The 12,884-nt window shown below is 40.8% G+C and overlaps 1 protein-coding gene across 4 annotated transcripts in view; it reads right to left on the bottom strand.

Annotated features, from left to right (window-relative positions):
• WASHC5 (WASH complex subunit 5) overlaps nt 1–4,421 on the bottom strand; it is a 53,635-nt gene extending 49,214 nt beyond the window's left edge. For 2 of the 4 annotated variants that reach the window (XM_016166425.2, XM_016166422.2), the window contains exon 1: nt 4,254–4,421. The gene's annotated coding sequence lies outside the window, so the exon portion shown is untranslated. Of the gene's footprint in view, nt 1–1,432; nt 1,511–1,612; nt 1,849–4,253 lie in introns of those variants that run through there. The other 2 variants (XM_016166423.2, XM_036233021.1) reach the window with 2 other exon arrangements.
• Nucleotides 4,422–12,884: the final 8,463 nt, after the last annotated feature.

The raw sequence follows: 12,884 nt of genomic DNA on the forward strand, positions 1-12,884 counted from the left end.
TAAAAAAAAAAGTATAAAAATTTCCATTTTTTAAAAGAAGTATGTGAAACATAGATAATATTTTTCTCCCAAACTCGCTAAAGAAAAAAAAAATGAGTTCTGATATTGGGGGGTGGAGGAGGATATTTGTTCTCTACTCTTTATGTTTTACATGCAGAGAAACGTTGCTAAATCAACATTCTTGGTATGTTTCTCAATCCTTTATTCACTTCTCTTTATGAGGAAAGATGCAATGTAGGTGATCTCTGAGCTCAGGAGAAGGAACCACTGAGCATGTGCTCTAAATATGATCTAAATTGGGCACTGATTATTAAATTTTCCTTACAGAAACTGTGTCACTTGTTTTATCTTTGGGAAAAGATAATTCTATCCTATAATCCACTAGAACAAGGTGAGGGAACCACCTTTAGAAATATTTTTCTCCTATGTCAAGTATAGGAGGTCCTTGTTATCGAGGCTAATACATGCCTGAGAAAAGTTACACCATGATTCGGAAGCAAGGACAAACATTTCATACTAAACAGCGGAAAAGATTGATTAGGAATGTATCTTGAAATGATATAATTAAAACTGATGAAAGTGAGTTTTATATTTAACAAAATTTAAAGTAAAATTGCAACAGCTCTGTACTAATGGACAAACTAAGAATGAATCAAAAGCTTATTTCATCATATGGTGAGTTTGACAGTATCTTGTACTTCATAGGTCCTTTCATAGCATGATTTTTAAAAGTAGGTTTTGCAAAAAATAAAATAATAATAATAATTTTTTTTTCAAGGCATCATTCATTTTCCCAAAGGCCTCTCCCAATTGTTTTTCAAATCATTGTCTTTTGAAGGGTTAATCTGTGCCGTCATTTTGTTGTATTTCTCCCCTTTCATTGTTAATTTAGCTAGGCCATCATTTGCCAGCTTCATGGAAGCCTCAATTATTTTTCAACTTCATGAACAACCATGCCTTTCCCAATGTTTGCACTTTTACTTTGCATGTTTACTTTCCTAGCTCCCTGAAGCTAGGTTAGACACGTGATTCAGTTTTGACCAATGAGATATTAGTGGAAGTCTATGGTAGGACTTCTAGAAAATATTTTTCCCTCCTGCTATAAGCAGAGAGGCATGTGAAGAAATTTCTCTTTCTGTGCTCCGGTTATTCTCCTTATTCTTGTCTTTGAAGCTACCTTGAGTCCACGAGGTGACAAGCCTATGAGAAAAAGCCAAGAATCTGTAGATTGTGGTGTGGAAGAAAAGAAAGAATCTAAATTCTTGTTGATGTTACTGATTCACTATTCAGCTGTGGTACTACAGACCCCTGTAATCCTTGTTAAACGAACTGTTTTTGTGGTATATGTAATGATAATGGGGTCCTGGATTATTTGAAGGTAAAAGCGTTTCTAATTATTCATTCATTCGACAAATATTTAAACAGTGCCTACCGTGTGCCAAGCACTGTTTTAGGTCCTGAGGACAGTGCGGTGAGCAACTGTTTCTGCTTTTACAAAGCCTACATACGACTGGGAGTAGGAAAGAGACAACAGAAAAATAGGTTATATATCAGACTGTGATAATCGCTGTGAAGAAAAAGCATGATAAGGGGATGTAGCATGTTATCTTACATCCACTGGTTTGTGAAAGCTCTCCTGATATGATGGCACTTGAGCAGGGATGAGAAAAAAGTGAGGGAGCAAGCAGCAGGGTATCTGAGTGTGGTCAGCAGCCTCTAGGACAGTCCCCAATGTCCTCCACGCCTCCTCATTCATGCCCTGTGCAGGTTCCTTCCCTTAAATGGGACTTATTGAGTCCCTTCTATAGAAAAGAATGTGGTAGACATGAAATTATCGCTTTCAAGTTGAGATTGAAAAAAGACTATGACTTCTAGCTTCGACACCCTTTCTAGCTTGTTTGTTCTGGGAGAAGCAAGTTGTCAGGTGTGAGAGAGCTCTGTGGAGCCCATGCAAGAAGGGACTAAGAGATCTGCTAACAACCACTCCAGGGAGCTTGAAAATGGATCCCAACTCCAGTTGAGTTTTCAGGTAAACTCCTGTTGACGGGTTGATTGCAACCTGCTGATGTGGGAGAAAGGCATTCCAGGCAGAGGTTATACGTAAGTGCAAAGGGCCTGGGGCAGGAATGTGCTAGATGAATTTAAGGAATAGCCAATTAACTGAGGTGCCTACTGCAGAGTGAGCAAGGGAAAGAAGCAGAGATCAGGGTAGGCAGATGAGTTTGGGTCAGATAGTGGCTGAGAAGCCACTACGGTTGTCTAGAACTCTCTCTCATACCATAACACACAGTAAGATGTAAATTATTAACAAGTCCTTTTAGTTTTCTCTGTGATGCTTGCTTGTTAAGCCACATTGATCTCTAATGAGCTGAATTTTGGATAATTTCATTCCCCCTCCTTTTTTTTTTTTTTTTTTTTTGCACTGATATAGTCTGGCTTGGAAAATGAGAGACAAAAAGGGTTAAAATAATGGATAATGGGCAGTAAGTCACCTTCTGAGGTCCTCTGAAGGCCACCGAACTAACCCAAGTCTCAGCAGCATTAAATTCTAGACTCAACTGAGAGGAAAACAAGCTATGATTAACAAGTTTAACAAATCCCAGCTTTTGAATACCAAGATAGGAAAATGGGGCCATAGAGAAAATAGCTTAAATCAAAATGTCACCTGCCTTCTTTCCCCCTAAAAGGACAGATACACTCAGCCCCTGCTCACCCCTAAGGTGAGGCTGGCTTAGACCTGGGATAATGACATAAGTCAAGACTTTCATGGGTGTCATCTCTTAAATCCTTAATTCTTAAATCCTTACCAAAGAGTTACACTGTAGGTAACTTTCAACATATTATCTAGAGTATTTGGTAAACACTCCATTACTGGCTGAAAAATTGGCCCTAAAGAATAGAATCTAAGACCATTATTAAAGATGCCTAACAATGTCGCAGCAATCTCAGAGGTAAGTGGCTTTATAGGAGGTGCTAAGACTAAGTTGAACTTAAAAAAAAAAATCACTCTAGAATAAGGTGTAAACAAACATTGTAGAAGAAGCTATATTAAATCTTCCATTTGGTTCTCTTGGTGCCAGGTATGAAGAAAATTCCAATATAGGCTGTATTGCTATTTGGCATGAAATAAAAGCAGAGATCTCACTCAATTTCCTAATTGTCTTGTACAAGGCACTTAGAAATTACATAGTTTTAATTTTATCTTCAAGAATTTGAAATTGTGTTTTTCAGTTTAGGAAGTAATCTTGGACAAAAACAAAAACCCTACGTGCTTTCAAGAAAGGAGCATGGCATCATCCTACCAATTAACCAAAGAGCACAAAATTTTGAAGGCATTAAATTGTCCTGGGACAAAACACTGTTTACTGTACTCAGAGGACAAAAGAAGACAGGTCTATTTTTATCCTTTCATAAAACCTCTCAGCACCATAGAGAAGGAAGTACTGGTCTCCGCCAATCCATTATCAGGAAAAAATACAATGGTTGTTGATGGAGATAAAAGTAACCAGCATCTCTCTTCCAGAAAAATTCTGACATGAGTCTGATCACTCCAGTGTGATTCCTGAATACTGGAAAAAACACAAGGAAGATGGGAAGGTGTTCTTTGTTGTAAGAAGAGGCACCAACCCCACCCTTCCCTCCTCAGTTCATCATCTATTTAGAGGGAGGTCGCTGCACTAGGAATCAGAAAACCATATTCCGTTATGGGCTCTGTTGGTTTTTCTTTTCTTTTTTCTTTCTTTTTTTTTTTTTACTGTCAGACCACAGAAGAATCAGGCGCCTCGGAACTTTTTTTTCTAAATTCAAAAGACTTTGGCACCAGCATGTCACAGGAGAGGGAATTAAGATGCAGAGAGGGTCAATGACTTGTCCAAACGCACATTCCATGACTGAGCTAGAATGCAAACATAGGTCCATCAGAACGTAAAAGCGCTAACCATTCTGTTTTCTTGAGCGAAAATGAAGAAATAACGACGTCCACACGGCACTGCTCCCGTAAACTTGGGAGGATCAGATGTGGGCCAAGCAGCTGAACATCACTTCCTAAAAAGCCAAAACGGCATGGAAACTTCCATCTAAACGGAGATTTCGAGCCTAGACTGCAGCTCCTGCCCCGGCAAACCCCTCAGCCCTCCAAGCAAGGCTCTCCCACCCAGACCCCGACCCCACGCTACAGAGGTCCCTTCAGCCAGCACGGCCCAGCCCCGGGGCGTGAAAGAAGGGGCGGGGGGGCGCACTCCGCCCCGACTTACCTGCCACCCAAGCGGCGCCACGGTGCACGGCGCGGGGCCGATGTCTGCACGTGGAGGCGGCCTTGGGGTCCTCACCCCCGCCTGTCCGCCGGGGTACGCCCCCTTCTCTCCCCAGCCAGAGATCCCCAGCCTGCCAGACCTCAGCTTCCGCTCCCGTCGCCCCTGGCAGTCACATGATCAAAGGGGCGGAGAGCGGGGCGGGGCGTCATGTGACCACTCTCTGGCGCGGGCTGGTGACGTACGAGCCCGCGCTCACAGTTTTAGCATCAGGGAAAGGGAGTTAAGGAGGAGTTGGGGTCCGGTTGTAGGAAGTCAGGGTGCAGCCAGACGGAGCTGGGTCGAGCAACCAGGTAAAGCAGAAGCGGGGGATGGCGATGCGGAGGGCGGCGGGAGGCGTCGCCCACCTCTCCGGCGCTCCGCGGGTCTCCGGAGCTGGGTCTGTCGACCTGGGTCATGGTCCTGGTTCTTTTCACGCCACAGCAATGAGGCCTGGACAGCTTACCTCCCTCTCCGAGACCGCATCTCTCCTTTCTTCAGTCCTAAGTGTGTGGGGGAAAGATCGCGCATTCTCGATCTAAATGAATCTAGTTTGAACTGCCTTTAAAAGCAGGGCCTTGGGCAGGTCGTTTAAATAAACTCTCTGAACCTCAGGTTCCTTTTCTATCATGTAAATGATTGAGAGAATTAGAAATACTGAGAATGAAGCGTCAGCGCACCAGTTGATGGCACACTTAGGGGACCTAGAAATGGTGATTGCTCTTTTAACTATCCCCAAATCTTTATTGAGCGCCTGTTTTGTGTGAGGAGCTGTTTTATCTGCTGTAGAACATGTCAGAGTGTTAGTTTAAGTTGCTCCCAGGGTGAAGGAGTGGCTGGCATGCGAGCAAATAGTTGCGATGAGATTTATTGAGTTATAATAGAAGTGTGTGTGTGTGTGTGTGTGTGTGTGTGAGAGAGAGAGAGAGAGAGAGAGAGAGAGAGAGAGAGAGAGAGAGAGAGAGAGAGAGAGAGAAGGGATAGTGGTAACATGAGGGAACAACCAATTGCTTGTATGGGTAAGAGAAGGTTTCAAAAAGAAAGATGTATCCTTGCATCTTGAAAAAAGAGATACGGCTCTGGCTAAACTTGCACAGGACCCCATGGATTTAAAGGAAGTCAGCACATTGTTTATAAAATATTTGCTCTGTGTCGACTGCTGTGCTGTTTTTAAAGATGAGAGGCGGGAACAAGAGGGAAGTATTTTTGCATTAGCTAAGAATTGGTCCTGCTTACAGAGAATCTTATAGACATGCTAGGGTCTGAATGTGTGAATCCCCCCCACCCCCCCAACAACTCATGTTGAAATGCTAATGCTAGTGTGACATTAATAGGTGGGGCATTGGGAGGTGCTTAGGTGAGGGGGGTGGAGCCTTCATGAATGGGGTTAGTCTCTTTATGAAAGAGGCTTCAGAGAGTTCCCCTGCCCCTTCTACCTTGACAAAGAGCTGGAAGGTGTTGGCTATGAGCCAGTAAGCAGGCCTTATGTAGAACCTGAGCACACTAGTGTCTTGGTCTTGGACTTCTCAGCCTCCAGAACTATGAGAAACACATTTTTGTTTTTAATCTACCTAGTCCATGGTATTTTGCTCCAGCAGCCCGAATGGCCTAAGACAAGGCCTGTTAGGGAAGGAAAAATAACACGGTAGGAAGAAACTCAGGAAATGGATAACCTTGTTTTAAACTTTCTTGGAGACCATAGGTACAGCCAACAAAAAGATCGTTGTTACTTGGGGAAGTCTTTAAGAGGAAGTTAACTTAAACTAGCTGCACTATTAATATTTGGGGCCAGATAATTCTTTGTTTTGAGGGCCGTCCTGTGACTTATACACTTAGCTGTACTTTGCAGGAGGAATAGGGAAAGGTGTATCTACTCCATCTTTCTGCTCCATTCATTCTCTTTGCTTCCCAACCTGAATCTTTTCCCTTGAAATACTCCAGAATTACAGAAGGAAGTTCCTGCTGGCTCTCTGCAAGTGTAAAGTTTCATTGGAGTAATGGGAATTTTGCATTCACTTAATAAGGATAACTACTATGTGGTAGACACTTTCTATGTATTCTGGATTGTATTAATCCTTATATACATTGTGTATTAGTTCGGGCTGCTATTTAAAAAATACCATAGATTGGTGGCTTAAACAACAGAAAACCATTTCTCACAGATTTTGGAAACAGGGTGCTGGCAGGGTTGGATACTGATGAGGGCTCTCTTTCTGGCTTGCAGATGGCCCCTTCCCCGCTGCTTGCTTTGTCCTTGTGTGGTGAGGGGGGAGGTTGGGAGAGGGGGAGAGAGATGGAGAGAGAGAGAGGGTGTACCTTAGTGTCTGTTTCTTTTCTAAGAAGGATACTCATCCCATCAGGAGGGCTTCACCCTCCTGACTTCATCTAAACCTAATTATCTCCCAAAAGCCTCATCTCAAAATACCATCACATTGAGTGTTAGGGCCTCAGCATATGAATTTTGGGGAGACAATTATCTCAGCATTCTCCATACTCGTTTGATCCTAGGAATCATCTGGGGGCTTCATAAAAGTGTCTACTAGAGACTCAGATGCAGTAGGTCTGAGGTAGTATCCATAATCTGTAGTTTTAGTATTTCCACTGATTCTTAAAGTCAGACAAGTTTGAGAAAACTACAAAATTTAATTTTTCCTTAATTATGCTGTGAGATAGATATGATTATGTTTTTTTTACACAGAAGCAAACTGCAGGTAGAGAAGTTAAGCAACTTAACCAGGGCCGTGCAGTTTTAATTGGCAGGAACAGGACAGAATGTCCAGACGTCTATATCCGGAGTCCACTCTCTTGAGCATTACTCTGTATTGTGGCTCACAGTATTATAATGATGAAGTCGATAGGAGTATTTGCTCCCATTTTGAAAGATTTAAGTGCTAGGGGGAGTATTCAGAGTGTTTTCTTATGTATATTAACTCATTTGATCCTTGCGGCAATTTTTGAGGTAGGCACTGGATCATTCCTATTTTACAGAAAGAAAGAGTGAAGCATTAAGAGATTAAATAATTTGCCTAAAGTTATTCAGCTACTTAAGTGGGAAAATCAGGTTCTGAACTCAGGTACTATGGCTCTTCAAGCTGGAAGCTTAACCCCTACTCTATATTGCCTCCATATTCTACTCCATAATGCAACTGCATTTATTTTAATATGAGCATGTTATCTGTAAGTAATATTGATATTCCAGGAAGATATAGCCATTTTACATTTTGGTTTTGCATCTCTTGATTACCTGCTGGTTCACGTATAATAATACACTTTGCTCATTGAATCTCTAGAACCATGCTGTTCAGTTCAGCAGCCACTAGGCACATACGGCTGGCCGTTTAAAGTTAAATTGATTAAAATTAAATAAAATTTGAAACTCAACTACTCAGTCACACTGACCACATTTCGGGTAATGGCTGCCATATTGAGCAGTGCAGATACAGAACATTTTGTTATGGACAGCGCTGCTCTAGATAATTTGGATTTACGTTAGAATCAAGACTGACTAGAGAACCGAATACTCAAACTGTATCATTTGATCCTTGCAGGATTGTGCTCTTTAGTAACAGTCGATATTATGACAGGTAAACCTCCAAATGTAAATGGCTTTACACAACTGAAGTGTATGTCTTTCTTTCATGCATTGGACCCTGCCTGACTGATGGACAGTTTTCCTCCAAGCAGTGATCTCTCTCTCTCTCTCTCTCTCTCTCTCTCTCTCTCTCTCTCTCTCTCTCTCTCTATATATATATATATATATATGTATGTATGTATATAGGAGCCTAGGATCACATACACACATATGTATATCTACGTGTGCATATATGTATACACACATACATGTGTAATCTATATATATATATATTGATTCTCTTTAGTACATAGCTTCTAATGTCACCACTTGCCTGTTTCAAGCTATCAAATGGAAAAGAGTGTGGAGAAAGCATGTGGTTTTTATGGACTGAGCCTGGAATTGGCTCATATTTCATTGTCTTGAATTCAGTCATGTGGTCAAACCTCACTGCAAGGAAGGTTGCAAAATTGTGGTCAAGCTCTATTACCAGGCTGGAGAGGGAATGGATTTGGTGGACACTGAGCCGGGGTCTGTCCCAACTGTCCTGTCTTTGGCTTACCCTGAAGAATAATCTAAGCAGTCCTGGGACGCTTACAGTAGCATTTATTGTAAGATATTATTGAGGCTATTTTTCCGTATGATTCTTAGCATCTCATATGTGGTGACCCATGCTACCTTGATTGCCATGGACAGCCTTATTTTTTCTGAGTTCCTGGTGTACTTTTTTCTTTATGGAGAAAGAATTCTGTAACTTGCTTTGATTGTCGAAATTCTCATAGTGAAATTTATATTACAAATGTGATGCTATATAGAATCTTAAAGAATCTTAAAGCCTGCGTGATTGTGTTCTAATTTTCTCATGGAGTTGGTTTCTCCTTTAATCTGTTTTTTGATTCTGGTTTTTATGAATTTATATTTTTCCATCTTATGGGTGTGTTTGTCTTTATATTGTGTAAGCTGTCTCAACTTGTTTGTTGTAACAAAGTGAGATTGTAAATAAATATTCTTTCACTAAAATGTAATTAATTGTTCAAAAATCATCATTGGCTATTCAGTCATATTTTCTCTCTATTGGTGTACAATTTTAACACAACAGGAAGTCCCAGAAAATAACATGACAAGAACCCTTGTTCCACCATTCAGATTTTAACATCTATAACATTTTGCTCTATTTGTGTCAGGTCTTGACTTTTAAGATGAATTTTTAAAAATGGATAAAGCTAAAAGTCTTATTCGACTGCCCCAGGCCCAACTGGATTATTTATCCTGCACTTAAGACCCTGTCAACCGATGGTCATTGGTGCCAATTCACTGCCTACAGGAATCCCCAATTTGGAGTGCAGTGAAGGAAACTTTATTAGTGCGGACAGCTCAGTGGCAATGGCGCATGTCTGTGAGACCAGCATCGAGACCAGCATCGGCGTGGAACAGCTCAGTAGCTTAGAACTCAGTTATGGGCCAGCGCGGCTGTGAGTTGGTCTTGGGCTAAGCAGTTCTGGGATAAGGCCGCTTTCCAGTTAGATGGCTCGTCCTGCTCCACCTGCTCTGCTCTGCTGAGATGTCTTTGGTGTTTCATCTCCAGCCAGGGAAAGGCAGCCTTCAGTCTAAGATGGAAAGGGAAAGTGCTGCCTGAGCCAGAGGGGAGCTGACATAGAGAGAGAAGTCCCTGTCCATGGTCCCTGAATGGCCTATATTTGTGTAAGTGAGGACTCCAAATCCTCACAGTTCGATTGGTCTAAAAAGCACTGTTCTAATTGGTCTTAAAGGAGCCTCTCTGATTAGACCTTGAAATGCTAATGTGGATATAACTGCATGGCTCTGGTTGGACAGGGAAAGTCTTAGTCCTATTGGCTGAAACACAATTCCAGGAACTCCTTTTTAAGGGCTGACTCAGATGGCAGGAATGCAGTGCAGGCCGGCTGTTCAGTGTAGGAGGCGGACAGCCCAGTGCAGTCTCCCTGAAGCCTGGTTTGCGTGAGAGACCCTATTTAGAAATGGCTGCCAGCCTCTGTTTTAAACAAATTTGAACTTAGCCATCAGGAGCTCTTCTTGGTAGCTATCGTCTTTTCTCAGGGGTTTCAACTCTCTACACTATGCTCCAAAATGTGCTAAATATTTGTTGATGATTGGAATTGACTTGCCGAGTTGTGTTGTGGAATTTTGTCTGTAGTAGACCAACACCTCAAAAGAAATCAGCGCCTTAGGCATCTGTGCCCTTCCCTTTGTATATACCCTGTGTCTTTTTTACTGTGTCTTTCTTTAAGGATTACCATAGTAAGTCACTCAGTACCTGTTTGTTGAAAGAATGAACCTAATTAAAAGGACCAATAATTAAGAAACTACTGTGGTCAGATGTAAGATAAGGTGGTGGCAATGAAGAGGATAGAAATACTGTCGATAACAGTTCTCCAGGAAAGAAAGGAAGGGCAGGCAGGCACATCCTGTTACCAATGAATAGTGTACTGTGTGCTAGACCACACTGTGATGTTCTTTCCCATTGTAAAGATGGTAAACCTCGGGTTCAGAGAGATTTAAGCAAGCTTCCTTGGTCACTCAGTAGTAAAGTAGCAGAGCCTGGATTCGTGTTATGTCTCTATATGATTCCGTGCTAATACCTTTTTTTTTTTTTTTTTTGCTACCATTACAGCCTCCCATCCCCCTCAGCCTGTGTGAATTTTTTTCTCTTCTTTTCTAGTTGGAGTCCGTGGATCGAGTTTCAGGTGGTTTCTGAATTAAGCAAAGATGTCTTTTTGTAGGCATCTTTACACAAGTGGTCCAAAGCTTAAAGAGTTGGTGCTTAAAGACATAGATCAGGGAATGTTCAATATGAAGGTAATAACAGAAACTGTTATAGTAGATGAATTATCAAAAGATAAAAGTTTATAGAGAAATTCTCTTTTTACTGAAACAGCATATGTACTCTCACCAAATGTATAAAGCTGTTAGAACCCAGAGGAATTGTCAGGAATATATATTTTTTAGTTTTCAGAATTCAATATGCATATATGTCAGATAAGTTAAAATTTACAGGTTTTCAAACTATTTTATTTTCATTTTTTTAGAAAAATGCATCAAACGAGCAGTCTACTTTTTCTAACCTATTTATGCTTTAGGTTTTTAAGAACTGTGCTCTTGTTCAGTTCTTCAGAGAATCAAGGAATCTTTTGAAAGAGAATATTCTCCTTCCTTTAAGAAAGAGAATATTCTCCTTCCTTTAAGAAGTGGAAACAGTTACCTTCCCCATACCTTGAGTGCATCTGTGTTTGGTGGCCCAGATGATGGTGCGATGCTCTGGTATCCTCTGAAAGGATTTGGAACGTTCATAATAGTGTGGCCCTTGTGGGATATTGGATATGTTCATATGGATGTTTACAGCAGTTTTATTTTGCTATGTGGTTATTCTGACTTATAATTTTGTTTCATTGTGTTTGAAAACTTAGGTATCAATTTCAAGATGCCAGGACGTTCCAGTTCAAATTCAGGTTCAACTGGTTTTATATCCTTCAGCAGTGTAGAATCTGCTCTTTCCTCCTTAAAAAACTTCCAATCCTGCATCAGCTCCGGAATGGACACAGCTTCCAGTGTTGCTTTGGATCTTGTGGAAACTCAGAGTAAGTAATAATTAAAACTCAGAGTAAGGAATTGTGTGTCTGTTTTGAGGTAACCTGTGTGGGGCATTACTCTAGGGACGTGAGATACTGTTCACCTTGTATGTACTTTTGAGATAGCCATTTATTCTCTCTGGGCATCTTTTTTCTCATCTTGTTCTACACAGCATGTAACAATGTACTGAGGATGAAGTGAAATTGACTCATTCATGTGTATTCAAACAGTTATGTGCCACTAGAAACCCATATTAGAAATTTACAGGCTAAAACATGAGGGTTGCTGACCTCAGAGAGCATACAATCGAAAGTATGTGGCATTTGTGAATTAATTGTACAGTATACATTTGATAAAGTTCTTTTCCAGTAGTTTAACTATATTTTTTGTTCATGCTCGATTACCTTATAGACAGACTAAGGTTATACTATGGGTACCGCCAAAGGAAGGCCTCTATAAAGAGAGACAAATTTAGGTTGGATGAAAAGTTTTTGATCAGAACATCTAGAGAGGTGTTATTTGCTTTCTTTGGATTAGAGTTTTTGTTTTGTTTTGTTAGTTTTGTTTTGGAGGCAGGGGAACAACGTGATCTTTTTGATATCATTGGTTTTCGGCAATGTGATCATGCTGTGCCTTGGTGTAATTTTATTCTGTCTGGTGTTCCTTGAGCTTTATAGATTTGTGGGCTTACAGTTTTGATCAAATTTAGAAAATTTTCTTGTACTATTTCTTCAAATACTTTTTTTGTTTTTTCTTCCCGCCTCTCCATGTAACTCCAATTACATGTTTGTTAGACTGCTCGATTCTGTCCCAGAAGTCACTGAGGATCGCTTGATTTTTTTTCCTGTTTTTTTTCTCCCACTCTGGTTTCAGTTTTAGTAGTTTCTCTAACTATGTCTTCAAGTTCATTAGTCTTATCTTCTGCAGTATCTAATCTGATATTGTCTATTCAGTGAATTTTAATGTCAGGTGTTGGATTTTTTAGCTCTAGAAGGCATAAAAAAGAATTAAATGGAATCTTATTTCTACCTTGCATTTCTCTATTATGTTCATGTTTTCTTCTAAGTTCTTGAGTGTATGGAGTTACAATAGCCCCTTTGACATCCTCGTCTGCCAATTCTGTCATCTCTGTCAGTTCCTGCTTCTTAACATGGACACTGTGTATTATGTTATTAAGTATTTGGATTTTGCTGTCTTCATTTAAGAGTTTTGACATTTGCCTTGGCAAGCAGCTAAGTAATTTGTGGATTGGGTTGGTCTTTTCCAGGCTTTTTGTTAAACTTCGTTACAGCGGGTCTAGCGTCGCTTTACTTTAGAGCTAAGTTAACCTTGTCAGAAAGCTGGGCCCTTCCCGAGTCTCAGGTGATTGCCCCAAGGTTCCGGGAGAGAGCTCTGCTCTGCTGGATGGAACCCGAATG

This window comes from Rousettus aegyptiacus, unplaced genomic scaffold (genome assembly GCF_014176215.1).
Source record: "Rousettus aegyptiacus isolate mRouAeg1 unplaced genomic scaffold, mRouAeg1.p scaffold_m13_p_15, whole genome shotgun sequence".
In the NCBI taxonomy this organism is placed as follows: domain Eukaryota; kingdom Metazoa; phylum Chordata; class Mammalia; order Chiroptera; family Pteropodidae; genus Rousettus; species Rousettus aegyptiacus.